Source organism: Grammomys surdaster, unplaced genomic scaffold (genome assembly GCF_004785775.1).
Source record: "Grammomys surdaster isolate TR1022 unplaced genomic scaffold, NIH_TR_1.0 372, whole genome shotgun sequence".
In the NCBI taxonomy this organism is placed as follows: Eukaryota; Metazoa; Chordata; class Mammalia; order Rodentia; family Muridae; genus Grammomys; species Grammomys surdaster.
Genome location: NW_021604791.1, coordinates 10,094,338 through 10,111,788, shown reverse-complemented (window position 1 = coordinate 10,111,788; position 17,451 = coordinate 10,094,338). Strand labels below are relative to the sequence as shown.

The 17,451-nt window shown below is 46.0% G+C and overlaps 1 protein-coding gene across 2 annotated transcripts in view; it reads right to left on the bottom strand.

The window, feature by feature from the left end:
- The window catches only part of Tec (tec protein tyrosine kinase), a 110,430-nt gene extending 93,276 nt beyond the window's left edge, over positions 1-17,154 (bottom strand). The window contains exon 1 of one of the 2 annotated variants that reach the window (XM_028780728.1): positions 17,061-17,154. The gene's annotated coding sequence lies outside the window, so the exon portion shown is untranslated. Of the gene's footprint in view, positions 1-16,895; positions 16,976-17,060 lie in introns of those variants that run through there. The other variant, XM_028780727.1, reaches the window with a different exon arrangement.
- Positions 17,155-17,451: the final 297 nt, after the last annotated feature.

Genomic DNA, 17,451 nt, shown 5'->3' with positions numbered 1-17,451 from the left:
ATCTACTCCTTCTAATTTGAATGTTTCACTTTCACAAAAAGGCATTGCTTTGACTACGTGCAATATTGACCAACAACAGAACTATACTCACCTAGGAGACAAGCCTTTGGCCACGCCTCTGAGGAAAGATCTAGATTATGTTAAACTGAGGTGGGAAGACCCACTCTGTGGGTTACACCATCACCCTGGCTGTAGCCCCGGGATGAATAAAGGGAATGCTAACGACCTGAGGACCAGCACGCATCATCTGGTCTCTGCCTCCTGACTGGGGATGCAGTGTGAGCAGTGGCCCCCAGCTCCTGTCACCAGACATTTCCTGCTGTGATGAGCTGGACTCTCAAATTGTGAGCCGGACATAAACCCTTCCCTGTGTTGCTTTAGTCACAGCAACAAGAGATGTAACTCATGCACTGCCAGATCTAAACGAAACAGACTAGCTGGATACAAGCCTATAGTCCCAGCACTGGGCAAGCCGAAGTAGGAGAGTTGCAACATCAAGTCCAGCAAAGGCTATCCAATAAGACCCTATCTCAAAATAAAATAAAAAAATAAAATAAAATAAAATAAAATATAAAAATCAGTGGGAACTGAGAGCTGGCTCAGAGGTTAAGTGCACTGGCTGCTCTTCCAGAGGTCCTGGGTTCAATTCCCAGCACCCACTTCATGGTTCACAACTGTCCTTAACTCTAGTTCCAGACCTGATTCTCCACCAGGCATTGATGTGATGCACATGCATACATACATGCAAGCCAAGATCCCCAGACACATAAAATTAAAATAAATACTTAAATAAACAAACAAAAAAAAACAAAACAAAAACCCTTACAGCTGAAAAAAATAAGAACATCCAGTCTGTTCTATTCTGTTCCGTTTACATTCTTAGCGTTACAGTTATCACTGCGGCGTTTTTCTGGAGTCTGTGTCTTTTACCGTATCCTCTTGCAACTGGCTGTTAAGGTTCACAAGAATAATATCCAAGAATGTGTGTCCACCTCTAGATCCTCAGCTCCTAGAGTTCCTTCACCTGGTTAGGCACTCATAAGGGCTGTGGGAGATCTCCCCAGCTTAGTGGTTCAGAGAGTGGATCAGATCCTTTTTGAGAGACGGTTGCATTTTGCATGTTTTATCTGTGTCCCTGTGTGCGTGTATGCTGTGTACACAGGCTTGTGCGTGCATGCGTGGGTGGTGTCTTTCTGTCTTTTTCTTTGTCTGCATGGTTGGTTTTGTTTCATTTTGTTGAGATCAGTCACAAAGTAGCCCTGCCTAGCCTTGAACTTGCAATGCTCCCCTTAGCCTCCTGAGAGCTGAGATGAGAGTCGTGTACAAGCATCTGGCTGAGAGTCAGTTTTCACAAAGGTGACAAGCTAAAAGGGAGACGAGAAAAGACACACGGACTCTGCCAGTTTGAACCTGAAAAAAAAAAACCAAACATTTCCTGCCGCACAGAATGGGCTCAAAACAGCCTAAAATAGAAGCACGGCTCTGCCCTGACAAGCTGTGTAAAATGGACACTGCACTTACTCCCGCTCTGAACTTCCTTCCTCATTTATGAGACGAGGTAGCAATTACTACCTCACAGGGCTGAGAAATTAAAGAAATGCATAGAAAGTACTTGGCCAGGCACATGGTCAAATCATCACTGGACAACAAGGGCAGCGATGGAGATCTTATGCTGTACTGATTAAACTGTCCACAGGGCCTCACTCAACCTGGTAAGTCCACTTAAGTGTGCCCTCCCCATTTTTAAGCATTTCAAGTTGTCCCTTCCCATCAAGAATGCAATGAGATTGGAACTTAGAACCAGCTGGGTTAGGTTCTGGCTCTTCTCCTGCAACCAGCTGGGTAACCGTAGGCGAGTCACCAGCTTCCCAGACCTGAAAGTTCCCTTGCCGTGTACGCTGGCCATGCAGAGCGGGCGGGACAGGAAATACTCTGTGAAGAGGTGAGGAGACTGATGAAGACAGAGGCGTGAGGCCAGAGAGATGGGCTGATAGACAATCAATAACTCCACCTGGCTCCACTCCAGGGTACAAATGGGAACGTTTAAACAACCTTCTCACAGGCTCTGCCAAGTCAGGCTTCTCACCACAGTGCGACATATCAGATGACCACACATACTTACTGAGCAGACTCTCATAGGAGGAGGGGCATGGGCTGCCAACATTCTCTACTGCAGGACACAGGGGCCAGCATGTCATAGCCACGCCACTACACCGTGCACATCCTACGTACTTGCCGGATAGGGGGATGAATGAATAAATGAATAACCTGACTTCAACATCAAGCCTGCTTCCTCTGTGCATTTCTGAGAGGGTTTAATATGTGAGTATGCTCTATGAATCACACCAGCTGCAGGGTTTCCCAACTTTATTTGGTCACAAAACTCACTGTATTTCTCTTGAACCTCATTAACACCTCTCAGGGTTGTAGCATTCTATAAAACATGCTCTGGGGAACATCACAAGCTTATATAGTGTCGGTCATTTTTACTCTCATGAAGGAAGTCATCTTACTTTTAATGCACAAGGTAATTAAAGGGCTAAGAACTTTGATTCCTAGCTAGTATACAGATGCTGTCTCCTAGCAACCCAGAACACTTGCACGTCTCTCATCACCCGGCAGCACCTCACTCTTGACAAGCTCCTAAGCAGCAAGGTCCCAGCCTCATTCCCCAACCCTACTCCCAACTCCCTTGTGAACGAGTTCCCCAAACGTATCCACTATCTTTCTCTCCAGCACAAGTCTTAGCATGAATATCTTAAATCTGCTTCCTTCACTGGTCCTCCTTTACAAAAAATCTCCAACCAAGTTCTCATCCTGTTCTTCACAACACAATCTCACTCTTTCTCCTCTCTGACTCATCCCTTAATTGTAAATAAATACAACCAGGCCTCATCAAACTGGGTTCTCTCTTCCTCTCGTACCATTGGTATCCCAGCAAGACTTTTGGTATCTCCAGGCTCCTGCCCAAGCTGTTAGCTCTGCCTGGGCAGCTCTTCCACTCTTGATCTATCTACAGCAATCCTAGTCACCTCTCTAGGCCTTGATTACAGGTTATCTCTTATGAAAACCCCCTTTCCCACGACTAACCACTTCCATTACAGACCCCCACAGGCAAGCAACCATACACTACTGCAAATATACAGTTAGCTGTACACATGAACGCAAGAAGCAGGGTTAGGAGAGAACAGAAGCCATCAAATCAGGGACAATGACTAACAACAGGCTAGCTGGTAGGAGGAGGAACCAGGAGGGTGTGTGCAACAATGGCTTGAACTCTAAAGAAGGGCAGAAAGGGGTGCCCTGTGAATAGCAAAGGGAACCCTCCCAGAGAGGTGCAGAAAAGGGAGTGTTCGGGCTCCGTGTGGGAGAGTTGATTCACAATAGAACAATGCACTCGCTCTTGGAGGGCTTCGGAAAGATGTGGGAGGGAAGCCAGCAGAAGGATGGAGGACAGAATCACCGGCAGGAGGGAGAGATCACAGGCAAACAGCAGAGCAGAAAGGCTGGAAGTCAGGGCAAGTGAGGCTGAGAACCAGGCTGTGACCCAAGCTGACTGGGAGCCAGTGTCCGGGGCCAGATGGGTTCCGTGCTCAGGAGTCTTTGATCAGCATTCATAGAGTGGGATGATGATCACACTGGTAATTCCCCAGTGTCTATGAAGAACAGAGTTTTCTAGTATTCTATTCACGGTTCAGTGTTCACCCCACCCATATCCATGTGTGTGGGCTTGTGGGGTGCTAGGGAGTGGTTGGCTGTGGTATCTCCTTTCACTAGGGAAAGGAGTAACAACCTACAAGGAGAGTATACAGCGTGATGGGACCCAAAGTCTGCAGGGATCCAAAATATCTGGGTCCCAAGTAAATAACAAGACTCCAGAATGCCTGCTCTCACCCAGAAACAGAACATGGCCATAGAGAAGCCAAAGCTGCATTTTCAGAGTTTGCGAGGAGTTTGTCAAGTGTAAATACGGAGATTTAAGCAAACAGCGACACAAGCATCCTGGTTCACAGAAGTCTAAAGTCCTGGACACATGGAACACAGCTAGACACCGAGATTCAAAGATGGCTGTCTCCATTCTCCCCACAGCTCTTCTCCCCATGTGACAACTCACTCTCCTAAGTCAGAGAAAACCTCCTTCCTTAAAGGGAGCCAGGGAGCCTGGGAGCTGGTCTGGATCAAGTACCAGCTCCTGAACCAATCACATGACCTGACTGATGGAAGGACATCCTTAGATTAACCAGAGCTAAGTCACATGACCACCAGGGTTCTACCTATCCTACCCAAACCACATGAACTTCAGTTCCCCACCAAAAAAGAAGTCTAGGTCGACAAACAGTAAGTCTACAATGGTATGCTCCTGTTCCTAAGGACCCAGGGACCAAAGACAGACACCCAACCCCAGTAATGGCAACACAGAAGACCTTTGAAGTCAGGGGGCAGGCTATCAAGATCCTCTGATTCTCATTGGCTGTATGGCCTCAGGTAAAATACTTCATTTCTCAATGCCTCAATTTTCTTATTAAAAAAAAAAAGGAGGAGGGGGATATAACGCAAGCATCCTGGAGACGTTTACAAGGCCTAAATTAAATGACACACATCAACAGCTCCGCGCGATGCCTGCTACAAGCAATCAGGAGCCGGTTCCGACTATAGAAGCAACCATGATGACAGTGAGTGTCATGAGAAGACCTGTACCACATGAAGGGTGAGCGGGGACTCCATGAAGGAAAGTCGTGTCAGCATTTACATCAGTCAGTCTAGGGTCAAAGAGCATTAGAGCAACTCAGGACACAAGCCAGAAGCCCAGGGGTTAAAGCCGGGTGACAATTCCCATCAAGAATTGTGTTAAGCATCGGGGGATGCAATCACAAGGAAGACACACTTAGGGCTCCAAAAGTACAACAGTGTGAAGAGCAACACGCCTCTGGGCATTCTGCTGGAGGAGACTAAAACTGCTTCTGTACTTCCGGTCACTGGCAGAGGGGATGGGACCCCGTTAAGCATTAGAAAAAAGAGTTGGTGATGATGATGATGATGATGATGATGATGATGATGCAGTTGGACTCACTCAGAAGACACAGAGACTACAACTACTCATCCTCTTCCAAGAAAATGCCTCTGCGTAAGTTAGGAGGCGAAATACCTTCCCTTAAAATTGGTACCTCTTATCCTCTCTAAACTCTGCTGCAGAAAGTAAGCAGACGCTCTAAGTCTCTGATGTAAAGGCCAGCCCATGATGTTGCAATAACCCGCACCACCGTGCTTGGCAGCCTTAGACACCAGCGGGTAAACAAGACTGAATGAAGGAGGGATAAAACCTGAGTCATAGGCCTTTGGGGACAGGCGACCTTTTGCTCTGCATCTGTGCTGCTGTCAATGCAGCCATTACTCGGCACACCTGCCTTCTCAGCACTGGGGAGAGCGAAGCCTTCTCACTGCAGAAATGCCAGTCTAAAACTAAAGCAGTATAAGATACCTTCCTGTGAACAACAACTCTACAGTTTGGAAGGACACTTCACTACCATGCATGAGACACTGCACTGAACCACGCTGCGTTCTGTTGGACTGTGTTCATTATCTTTTTTATTTTCTTTTTTTTTTTTATTTATTGTATGTATGTGAGTACACTGCAGTTCTCTTCAGACACACCAGAAGAGGGCACCAGAGCTCATTACAGATGGTTGTGAGCCACCATGTGGTTGACTGGGAATTGAGCTCAGGACCTCTGGAAGAACAGTCAAGGGCTCTTAACCTTGGAGTCATTTTTCCAGACCCCTGTGTTCGTTATCTTGCACTGTTCCAAACTCTTTCTCATTAGTCATTTGCTGTACATTTATATAAGAGAATTACAGTATTTTAAATACCGGGTTACACGGCTCATCCTATGAAAGTTAATCTCACTCGCCTTTCTCTTTTTCAATGCAGTTACTAGACGTTTCCCTCTGTGGGTGGAGGCTAGAGATCAAACCCAAGGCTTTGCACACCTCAGATGAGCATACTACCACTGAGCTGCAACCACGGCCCCAGCACAGTTAGAAACAGTCTCGCTGATGCAGTTCACGGAGTGGAACCATTTGTCGCCGTGACGCATTCTCAGGACCCACACCGGGTCAAGGGTCTGAAGTGACACCTGAAGAACCTGACTGCTTTCAATTGTATTAGAAGCAGATCTTTGTATATGACACTCGGTGAGAAAAGTCCATGGCAGAAGAAAAACAAAAGCTCACTGAGTGGGTCTCAGCAGAGCACAGAGGAGAAAGCTACAGGCTCGGACAACACTTACGAGGATAACAGAACCTCACTGAACTCCAGTCTCTTTGCCTACAAAATACAAAAGATAACCTTACCCACTTGAGAGTTATTTAAAGAGCACAATACCACAAGCTGCGTGTAGATTTTAGCATAGGACCCGGCGTACTTTGTAGCCCCAATAAACACTTGAAATGCTTTCTGTTGAGGAATATGGAGCACTCACTCAGGTGAGGGGTGTCTTCCTTAGGGTTTCTATTGCTTCGATGAAACACCATGACCAAAAGCAAGTTGGGGAGGAAAGAGTTTGTTTGGCTTATACTTCCAGGTAACAGTCCATCACTGAAGAAGTCAGGACCAAAACTCAAACCAGGCAGAAACTTGGAGGCAGGAGCTGATGCAGAGGTCATGGAAGGGTGCTGCTTACCCGTGTGCTCCTCCTGGCCTGCTCAGACTGCTTCCCAATAGATCCCAGGACCACCAGCCTAGGGATGGCCCCACCCACAATGGGCTGGGCTCTCCCTCATCGATCACTAATTAAGAAGATGCTGCCCTACAGGCTTGCCTGCAGACTGAGCTGATGAAAGCATTTTTTTTCAACTGAGGTTCCCTTCTCTCAGATAACTCTAGCTTGTGTCAAGTTGACATAAAACCATCCAGCACACAAGGCCTCCCTGAGGTGGCTGGCTCAGTTTATGAGTTGCTGGCCACTCATATCTTTGCCAATCTTTCTAAATAGAAGAGTGTACTGAGAGTATTTTTTTTTCTCAGTCTTCTACTCCACGGAAGAATCGACTTCTCTGGGTCCACTATGTTTTCAAGATGCATCAATGAAAACTTAGAAAAAATGAGGGAGGGGCTGGAGAGATGGCTCAGCAGTTAACAGCACTGACTGTTCTTCCAGGGATCCTGAGTTCAATTCCCAGCAACCACATGGTGCCTCACAACCATCTGTAATGGGATCTGATGCCCTCCTTCTGGTGTGTCTGAAGACAGCTATGGTGTACTCCTATATATATAATAAATAAATCTTTTAAAGAAAGAGAGAGAGAAAGAGAGAGAGAGAGAGGGAGAGAGAGGGAGGGAGGGGGGCAAGAAAGAGAGAGAGAGATGAGGGAAATGACGTATTATGGAGTTCACTAACCACCTAATATGGTACAATCCAAAACATCCCCAAAAGGTTGTGTTCTGAACACTTGGTTCCCGGCTAGTGGAACTATTTTGAAGGCTAGGTGCATTTAGGAGGTGGGGCTGGCAGAAGCAGGTCGCTGGGAGGGTGCCTTTGAAGGCTACACTCACCCAGTTCTAATCCAGCGCTCCCTCTCCTGTCTGCCACCGCGTGAACATGCTACAGTATCACACTCCAGCACCACAGACAGAGCAGCCATGATAGAGGTTCCAGAAAGGAAAATGAGTCCTATAGGAGACAGTGTCTTACAGGAGATCAGCGGGGTCAAATTTAACTCAGTGTCCATGGAGTTTTCTCAGGCTCACTGGATCAACTAAAACATGAAATTCTCTCTCTCTCTCCTCCACTCCTTCCATGTGTGCTTTCATTTCCTGTCTATAATAAGGTTCATTCCTTCTACTATGACAGACTGAAATCTCTCTGAAACAGTGAGCCAAAATAAATGTTTCTCCCCTTGTTTCCATCAGGCATTTTGTCACAGCGATGTGACAGTATCCGCCTCTTGTACATCGTCTATTTTTAAAATGATCATCAGACTAGTTAGATCACGCCTGTAACCTCAGAAGCGTCCCATGCTTTGCTACTTCAGTTCTCTTGACTATTCATTTTCTAAAAATGTCTCCCAAACTCCCATTGATTCTGTATAATACCTTTGTGTAGAACAGTTCCAAAATCACTCTGAAAGCAAAGCTTTGTTTCCCTGAATGCCTTAATTTGCTTTAAGAAAACTAATGAGGCACTCAAGAGATGGCCCAGCAGCTAAGAGCATTCACTGCTCTGTCAGAAGACCTGGGTTCAGCTCCCAGGACCCATAGCAGGTGGGTCATAACTGTCTCTAATTCCAGTTCTGGAGATGTGATACTTGCCGGTCTCTGTGGGTACCCACATTTACACGGTGTGCATAAACTTACACAGACACATGTGCCTAAAAATAGTAAGCCTTTGTTGTTGTTGTTGTTGTTGTTGTTTTGGTTGGTTTTTCGAGACAGAGTTTCTCTGTATAGCCCTGACTATCCTGGAATTCACTCTGTAGACCAGGCTGGCCTCCAACTCAGAAATCCACCTGCCTCTGCCTCCCAAGTGCTGGGATTAAAGGCGTGTGCCACCACTGCCCAGCCCAAAAATCTTTCTTTTTATATTTATTTATTTTATGTATGTGAGTACACTGTCCATCTCTTCAGACACACCAGAAGAGGGCATCAGATCTCATTACAAATGGTCATGAGCCACCATGTGGTTGCTGGGAATTGAACGCAGGACCTCTGGAAGAGCAGTCAGTGCTCTTAACCACTGAGCCATTCATTCAGTCCAAAGCCTTTTTTAAGAGAAAAAAATTAATATACTTTTCAAGCATAATTCTTTTTAATGAAGGAGAAGTAATGAAGCTAAAAAGTAGTCACAGAATTCTCTAAATGGTGAATCTGGTTAAAGCACATACATGTGCCACACAAACACACATGTACACACACTGGGACGGGGAGGGAGAACTTTGTATTTTATTTGTTCTAACAAGTCTGAGAAAAATTCCAAACATTATGTTACATTTACCCTATGATCCTCAGCAGGACATCATCCCCTAGAAGACTCAGTTTTCCTGTCTATAAAATGAGCACACTACAGGTGTTCTTTGTCAAACAGAGAAGCCACCTCATTGTTCATGAATGTGTATAAAACACTCTCAGAATAGCTCAAAGTTGTTTTTTTTTTTTTTACAAGCATTCGGCTGTGTACCTTTCTGAAGTGGGTTATTAATTATGTGTCATTATACTTTGTTTAATAGATGGAAAGGCTGAAACATGGGGACATAATTCCAGTTAATAGTTGACTTAGAAACACAGTCGAGGCTTTAAACATGGGAACAAGATCCAGGTGGCCTGCATGCATTACTGAGCAGGACTTACTTGCCCAGTAGAGGACTAGGGAACGAATGGGAAGCTTACCTTGTTAATGACGCTTGAAGATGGGAAAGGGGGTAACATCTTAAATGTAAATAAATAAAATATCCAATAAAAAATAAAAATAAATGACCCTTGGAGACTACCAAAAGTCTAAACAAACTGTATACCCAAGACACCTGCTACTTCTCTCTCTCTCTCTCTATCTATCTATCTATCTATCTCTATCTCTATCTCTCTATATCTCTGTCTCTCTCTTTCTCTCTCTCTCTAGCTCTTGCTCTCTCACTCTCTTGCTCTCTCTCTCTCTCTCTCTCTCTCTCTAGCTCTCACTCTCTCCCTCTCTGTTTTCTTTCTTTTTTCTTTTTTCTTTTTTCTTTTTTCTTTTTTCTTTTTTCTTTTTTGAGTCAGTGTCTCATTATGCAGCCCTGACTATCCTAGAACTCACTATCTAGACCAGGCTGGCCTCCATCCCATGGAGGAGCCCCTCTTCACTCTGCCTACCAAGTGCTGGGATTAAAGGTGTGCACCACCACCACACCCGGCTCTGCCAGCTTCTTCTGACCTCCAACCCAACGACTGCAGACACGGTGACAAGCAATCCGGCTAAACCTACTCGACCTACACACAGGGGAGACTGTCAATCCCAGAGGACCAAAAGGAGGGAAGGGAAAGACAGGCGTGAGCACAAACAGCCAGTGAGCTTTTCTTCCTGATTATGCGTGTCTTCCTCCAACAGTCATTCATTAGAAACACTTCACTCCCAGGTGGTGCTATGAAAGATAGTCCCAAGAAAGCCTGGGACCTATAGAAATCATTTCTGTGTAGAAAAGATAAAAAATAAAAGGTCCAGTTCATTTTTGGTCCAGCCCATGTGGAAATGTCACAGGTTGTGTCTGAAACCTAATATTGGAAACCACGTGAGGAAGTGGGGCTCTCTAAGGAAACGGTACCAGACTCCTGGTTAGAATTCTGGGCTGGATAAAGGGGAAGAGGTAAAGCCGCTGACCACCGAGACAGGTTAGAAGGGAGTGGGTCACAGAAGCCTGCGGGATTTGTAGGCCACACAATAAATGGGGACTTAAAGCCTGGGACTTTGATACTGAGTAGCTAAGCATGTCAAAAGCATTTAACCTTGGAAAGGAAGGATCTAGTTACAGGAGAAAAAAATATATACATATGGTACTGAAATCAAAGGTCTGCCTCCTTCACCATGAACCATCTACCCACACGCACTTCCCTCACCCCTACCAAGTTGTTGGCTTTACCACAGAAGCCAAGACAATGTCTGACACTACGCTAAGGAAAAGCATAGATGGGAAATATAAACAATAACAGCGCATTTCTATGAAGACTATTTCTAACTAATATGAGAAACAATACACCGGGAAGAACACAAATAGTCTCTGCTTCCGTCTATACAGTCAATGTGAAACTGAAGTCAAGGATATGGGGAATTTTGACAACTGGACAGAGCATGGTTAATTGTAGCAAAATCTTTCTTAACTGCAAAGTGTCTACTATTACCTGGGGAAAGTCATCTGAGTGTTTTAATATTGTGCTTTCTCTACAAGAGTGTATATGATACAGCTGAGAAAACCAGTTTGTGCAAAATGAATAAGCCTGTGGAGAAAACAATAAATGTGCAAATGGAGCTTTGACAGCTTCAGCCTTTTTAAGCATGCTCACATGTATCAGGCTAGCCTCAGCTACACAGGGTGAGTTCCAGGCCAGTGTGTGCTTAGGAAAGCCATGACTCTCTCTGAGGGAAAAAAAAAAAAAAGCCCGATGTGATGATGCAAATCTCTAATCCCAGCACTTGGGAGACAGAGGAAGAAGGATCTCTGAGCTTGAAGCCAGCCTACTCTACATAGTGAGTTCCAGGATAGCCAGGGCTACAAAGAGAGGTCCTGTCTCAAAACAAAACAAAAAATTAATAACAGGTTGATGGACAGATGTACACACGGACAGACAGATAACACACACATTGATGGATAGATAGATGGACAGACAGATAGTGCATACACAAACATTCCTTTGAAAAAAAGGCTCGGTAGACATAGTGATACGCACCTGTAATTTCAACACACCTAAGTTTAAAATAAAAGGATCACAAGGTCAAGACCAACCTGGGCTACATAGAGAGAGCCAATCATGATGACAGAGTATAATAATAACAATAATAATATTGATGATGATGATAATGATGATGATGATAGACCAATGTGTGTATAGCCTTCTCCCAGCCAAGCATTCATTCACGTAGGTACCCACTGGGGAACAGCAACATGACTCTTGGCTAATATCTGTCCTTTTCTCTCAGCCACCACAGCCTCGTCAGCAGTGACTATCTTGCAGCCATGCCCACTGCTTGCGCGGCTCCTCTTCCCTTGGCGCATGCGCACCTGCCATTTAAGAGTACAGAGCTCCGCCCAGCCTTCATGCGAAATGACCGGGTAAGAATGCTCTTCCTGCTTCTGTGGAGGCTGATGCTTGAGGCCATTCCTCTGTGTGTCACCACTGAGAACGCTGATGCCATGAGGCTCTTGGAAGAAAATGCTGGAGGTCATGATTCAAGAAGGAAGACTAAGGCGGTGGTGACTCAGCTGGTAAGCTGGGGCCGGGAAAGTTGCTATGGGCAGGGTAAGTCAGTATCCCTGTTCAGCAAGCCAGAAACAGGAACTTGTTACACATTCCAAGAAGGGCACACACTTGAGAGCAGGAAGAGAGGATTCTGGGAAGTCAGCTGGCCTCCAAAGAAATCGTCTTGCTCCTGAGGCCACAAAGCCACCAACAACCATCCTTCAAAGTGAGATGTCAGACACATATAAAGAAGCTGAGCTTTACCGGTGGGCAAGACATAGAGTGGCTCAAGCGACAGAGTCTTCGAAGACAACCTGGACTGGAGAAATAGGACCATGACCCAAACACGAGAAAGCATCATATGGTCCACAGGTCTGAGCCTGTTTTATACACGGACTTGGCTTCCTGCAACAACTCCGATCAACTAGTGGTTGACTAGGGAGAGCTAGCTGAAGGCATTCTGAGCCAGACCAGTGAGACTCTCTGGACTAGGCTGGCTAGAAAACATGTACTTGTGGCACAGGCAGAGAGACTGACATCACATCATCCAGACCTAGCCACTGGAGCCTGGGTAGAGGCTGCTGAGGAAATCTCCATTCCTGCACTATATATAAAGGCATTCTTCCCCTGCTGAAATCCCAGGAAACAAAATGACAAAGTATTTTCCTTTGATGGGTAAATTAGCAAAGTCAGAGAGAACCGAGAGATCACACTAGACACAGTGGTGGGGTGCAAAGACAACGATGGGATGTATAGCTCTCAGATGGCTGAAATACAAAGCAAGGGAACTAACTCAAGTCTCTAGAAAGCTGGGTTCAGTGAGGGTGAGGTAGAGAATAGCTAATGTGTTCAAAGCTCTGGGTTCATTCCCCTAATACTACAAGAGAATAGCCAGCTGGACCATCCAATATACCTTCAGCCACTTGGAGAAGTTAACTTCTTCCCGCCAGTCAAGCTTGGACAAACAGCCCGAAAGGGTTCTGAGCCTCTGTGCCAACCAGCAACAGATCACTGGCAGCCAGGCACTCCTCCAGCCTCTAGAAGCCCAGAAGAGCCCTCCCTGATCGCTCTCACTAGACCGGCATTGACCTCAGAGATCACCCTCAAATAGGAAGCCTAGCTGGATCAGCCTGAGAGGAAGCTGAGGCCAACAAGCCCATCCACACCTTCAGCTTGTTAACTGTGCCCCCCCTCCAAAATTAAGCAGGTAACCAGACTAGAAGGAACACTTCCAACACACTTCACTTCTGCACACTAAGGTGGGGGCAGGAGGGTGACACACACTTCTAGTCAAAAAAGCCAGTAGTTTCCCCAGAGAGATAAGACCCAGGAACCACAAGATAAAAAAACAAGAAGTATATAGACATAAAACCACACACACATATACACACACACAAATGAACACACATGTGTACAGACTTGGAGAACAAGAGGATGGAGTCCTTATAAATTAATAATGCTGAAAACATGATTAGAACCAGGTATGGTGACACACCTATGACTCTATCACTGGTGGGGTTAAAGCTGGAGGAAAGCGGACTGCAAGGCAGCCTGAGCTACACAGTGAATTCTAGGCTGGCATGAACTACATAGCAAGACCCTGTCTCAGTAATAAGGACAATAATTATAATGTTAAAGACATTGGAAAACACCCCAGTGTTAAACTCTGATACTACTAATACTGAGAAAACCTTCCTAAAGGACTTGGGAAATAACAAGACAGAAATTTATGAAAGGCACAAAGTGAGAGGACTGATCCAAAATACCTAACATCTAAACAACAAATTCCTTAAAGAAACATTACAGAAAAATTGGACAAAAATACCAGTGAAGTAACCCAAGAAAATTTCCCTGAACTAAAAATGCAAACTCCTACATGCAAAAGCCCGCATGCTGATAAGAACAAAGACCCTGCCAGTGCACAGCATCAGGAAACTTAAGAGATTGTGGGACAGAAGAGAATAATAGTTCATAAGCTCACAGAAGGAGCACAGCAGGGCTGGGAACTTTACACCAGCTGTGCAGAGATTAAGAAGCCAGAAGTTCATAACCTAGAACGTACCAAAACGGTGCCTTTGACATTTCCATCCTAGGATTCCACACTCAGCCAATGTACAAATTTTGAGGAGAAAACAGATAACTTTAGTTATTCTTGATCTTAGAAAGACTGATATCCCGTGCATCCTTTTCCAGCAAGCTTTGAGGAGTCCATCAAAATACAGGAAGCTAAGAGAATACCAGAGATAGAACACAGGAAAGAGATGATGGGGATTCCCAGGATGCAGCCTCTGGGTGACAGTTGCATGCCATAAATAAAAGCCCACCTCTCCAAGAGGATGGCAAGCCAGGAGGTTCAGGTTCTACTTCCTGAGGCAAATAAAGTAAACAAAACTCCTGAGTCCTTTAAGGGAAGGCTTGGAAAATCAGTCAAGGGTCGAAGATTGAATTAATGAGAAGTATACACACACACATACACACACACACACACACACACACACACACACCAAACAATTACTAATTTCAAGGAACACAAAAATGTGTGCTTAGCTTAGCTGTGAATATTGACCTAGCCATAAATATTGTGGCTTATCTTGACCTAGCCATTTCTGAGCCCAAGTTCTGTGCCTACATTTATTTACATTTGTTTGTTCCTTCTGTTTCCCCAGTAGCAACCTATTTGTGGGGTTTTGGTGGCGGTTGTTGTTGTTTTAATTCCTTTTTTCCCCCTCCTTTAAACTGGAAATATAATTACTTTTCAACCTCTGTTTCATGGTAGCTTTGGTCATCTGAGCTCCGAGCAGTCAAACGTTCAGAGAAAATGAATAGTTACAATCTGACCCAAGTAAGGACTGGCTGACCCAGGCAGAGATTAAAAGACAGGCCTAGGTGGAGACAAGCATGGAGATACTGATAACTTCTCCACCCTCCCCTCTAGGTTGCTTGTGGTTGTTTTTTCCAACAAATCTCTTCTAATAGCATAATCACACGGAGTAAGATCATTCTCCTACTCCCCATGGTCAGAAGTCAACTTCACTCCTTTCTTACAGACTTAGATGCCCTACTTAGGACCTTAATCCAAACAAAACAGCTGCCTCCCAAAACTCTTGGTATGAATTCAACTTCAAAGACTCTGCTTCGCCTGATGTTCATTGGACAAGATGAGAGAGAGCTAGCTTCCTAAGGGCTCTGGGCAGGGACAATGTCCACAGATACTGAGAATCCACAGCGGAGCCATCAGCAAGCTGAGTAACCGAAGCCCTTAATGATCTGTAGACAACAAATGCTATTCCTCAGATGGGAGTGGAGACCCGGGAGGGGTGAAGTAAATGCCAAAATCTAGTAGAACGGGTGCAGGGCAAGGAAGAGAAGCACCAACCAGGGCAGCCTGGAGAACCTGTGGGCAGAGGTGTGGTTAGAGGCCCTGAGTGCCTGGGGAAAGGCAAGGAGGCCAGGCATTCTTCTTCAAGAATACAAATGGGCCAGTAATTGTCCACAGTTTCTCTATCCTCCTTTAAGGATTAGCAGGAGGGAGGGAGATTCCCATCTACTGAGCCTTACAGGTTTGGATAAAACATAGCCCCTGCTCTGCTTTGCAAACAAGACCATCTTCAAGTTAAAGGAAGCAAGGAAACAGTGTGGCGATGCTAAACCCGTGCATCCATACCATAGATTCTTTCCTATTTGGGAAGAGAGGAAAATTCTAGGCCAAAGATCCTTGTAGGGCAAAGGTATTGCCAGCTAGAGCTCCGCACTGATTTGCATGTGTTTACCATACTTGTCCCACACAGTTCCACAAACCAGAATGCACACACCCTTGTGGGAAGGATGAGGATGATTAACATAGGCACACTACAGAAAGCACCCTGAGCTGGCAAGGATAGGAATAGTGATGGAATTAGTAAGTGGATGGAGAAAACATACGGCTTTCTTAAACAATGAAAATATAACTGGACAAATAGAATGCTTTCAAATACTTACTGTGTACATTGAGCCACAGCTCCCCCCTCCCCCACCTCCCTCCACCTTCCCGTGGAAATCAAGCTGTTCCTTATTTTGAGTCTTGCAGACCACAGAGCTACCAGTGTCGTTCACTCAACTATTAAATCCCAAATCTTACTTAGGAGACTTGCGGATAAGTTGATGCTTCCTCCCACCACTCCCCAGCTCTGTAAATGAGAGAATTATCTAGAAGGGAATAGGTTGTCAGAGTTTCCTAAGAGGAAAATGGGCACTCACTGGAAAAATGTAAGCCATCTGCTTAAAGCATACAACTACCCTGGATAGGCTTCAAACCGAGTTAACCAAGCCAGCCATCCTGTTGTCCCAATTTAACACAGATCAACTCTTCTGATCAAATATTCCCGTTTCCAAAGACCGGCCCAAGGTGGGACCTGGTACACAGAAACTTATCAGCCTTTCGCCAACGACAGGAAAAAGTTAAGAAATGTTAGATCCAGGGAAAATTGCACAGTCTCAGGACAAAGTCCACGTCGTTTTTCCCACATTGATTCTTCAAGCCCCTGTTTATCAAGACCCAGATACCACTTTCCAGAAGGGAAAAATAACTAAAGAAATAAGTGTACCTTGCTCGGGCACAAGCAACTGTGGACCATCTTCCTGGATTCTAACTTTACCACGGGACAAGCAGAGAGGAGAACCCCTACCCCACCCCACCCCCCCTGCTCGACTGGGAAGTGAACTCAAGCGTGAGCGTTTTAAGTCCAGATTCCAAGTCCAAAAGGGCTCAGATCTGCAGCCACCGGGGAAGGCGCGGCCATCAGGGGAGCGCACCTGTCCCTTCTTCCTGGCCCAAGGGGGACGGGCCTCTGACCTGACGCAGAGAGCCCGCTCTCACCTCCATGGGAAGGGTAGAAAAATCCTTCCTAATCCCACTAAGTTCAGTCTCCCGCAGATGGAGGCTACCTCCGTGAGCGCGCACCCCTCTGATCCTCCCCCGAGAGTCCCTGGGTCCTTACCTTGATGGAGCGCGTGCCGAGACAAGCCAGGACAGAGCGACGTCCAAACTGCGGAGCCAGAGCTTGGCAAGCGCTGACCGAGCCCATGGTCACGCCTATCGCCTGGCTCCTCCCTAGCCACGCCCCCTTACCGCCCCTCCCCTCCCCACGGCCGCCAGTTCCCACCTTCCTTCCGCGATTTCAAAGCCGAAGACTAGAGTCCGGAGCCCGCGATCCCGCGGCCGAAGTTCCTGGGAACGTCCCTTATCCACACAGACGTGGCGTGGGGTCTCTCTAAGTCCGGACTTCCCATCCTAAGAGAACCATTCAGAAAAATGCTCCTCCGTCTCCGGCTCGGAGAGCTGGTAGCAATGGCACCTGTGGGTGGCTGAGAGCCCTGTGGGAACTAAGAACCGACCTCCACTTCCGCTTAGCCCCTCGCGGTCGAACCGGATGATGCTGTGCTCTGGGGTGATAAAAGACCGGGTCGGGTCGTTTGACTGACAAGCCTGAAGCATCAGAGCCTAGCATAGGGTCACTTACATTTACTAGTGTTGCTACACCAATAATGAAAACA